Source organism: Lathyrus oleraceus, chromosome 4, assembly GCF_024323335.1.
Source record: "Lathyrus oleraceus cultivar Zhongwan6 chromosome 4, CAAS_Psat_ZW6_1.0, whole genome shotgun sequence".
Taxonomy (NCBI): Eukaryota; Viridiplantae; Streptophyta; class Magnoliopsida; order Fabales; family Fabaceae; genus Lathyrus; species Lathyrus oleraceus.
The window spans coordinates 449,256,500-449,257,715 of NC_066582.1; the positions used below are offsets into that span (position 1 = coordinate 449,256,500).

Sequence of the window (1,216 nt, forward strand, 5' to 3'; positions counted from 1 at the left end):
GTTCTGAATACGCGAAAGCGACAGTTTCTGTTAGATGGATTCTTTTCAAGAGTAGAAAATATTGCCCCATAAGTAGTTCTATTTAGACAATCGAAACATCGTTTAGCTGACGTGAAATACATTCAAACCTGTCTTTATCCGCACTGTATTTATTATTTTCTTTATTTACTGTTATTTTTCGACATCAATATCTCTTTTATACCGTCTTAGATAAACATCGTAATGATAGTAATCGATAGATTGACGATTTGGTCTCTGTGGGATCGATATTCTTTTATATTACTCTGACGCGATTCGTGCACTTGCGAATAGAGCGATCAATTTTTTGGCGCCGTTGCCGGGGACCAACTTCGTCAAATTTCGTACCCTGTTGTTACACCGTCTAAACTAAGGCATTATTAGTCGGTAAATGCGAAGAACCCATAGTACCGGGAATTTAGTAGATCTATTAGCGGAACCCGAACGTTACACTCGTACACGCCTCTTACTCATCCGAATTAAGAAAGCTATGGCCGAGAATCGCGACCGGAGACCTCTTAAGGAATTTGCCCAACCATCTGACGAGGAACCTAGTTCTAGTATAATAAACCCCCTAATTCCTGCCAACAATTTCGAACTAAAACCATCTTTACTGGAATTAGTGCAACAGAACCAATTCGTGGGTCTCGCTACTGAGAACCCAAATCAACATTTAAAAGCCTTTATCCAACTGGCCGACACCTTTAAATCCAACGGTGCTTCACCTGATGCCATTCGTTTAAGATTATTTCCTTTCTCCCTCAGGGATAGAGCACGTTCATGGTTAGATTCACTTCCAGCTAATTCAATAACTACTTGGGAAGACCTTAGGAGAGTATTCCTTGCTAGATATTTCCCCCCAATAAGACTGTTGTTCTTCGAAACCAAATAACTAGATTTACTCAAAACCAAGGAGAATCGCTTTTTGAAGCTTGGGAGAGATATAAAGAGTTGTTAAGAGTCTGTCCACACCATGGCCTAGAACAAAGGCTGATCATTCATACCTTCTACAATGGACTTCATTATAACACAAAGATGAGCATCGACGCTGCCTCTGGTGGCACACTGATGAACAAACCTTACCCTGAAGCTTGTGACCTAATTGAGGATATGGCCCAAAACCATTACCAATGGGGAACTGAACGAGCATCAATAGAGAAAAAGGAGCCCAAGGTGGAATACATGAGATAAGCTCTAT

At 40.7% G+C, this 1,216-nt stretch overlaps 1 non-coding gene across 1 annotated transcript; it reads right to left on the bottom strand.

The window, feature by feature from the left end:
• Positions 1-891: 891 nt before the first annotated feature.
• Positions 892-998, bottom strand: LOC127077508 (small nucleolar RNA R71). Its single transcript, XR_007787307.1, has one exon. It is a non-coding gene; the product is annotated as a small nucleolar RNA R71 (small nucleolar RNA).
• Positions 999-1,216: the final 218 nt, after the last annotated feature.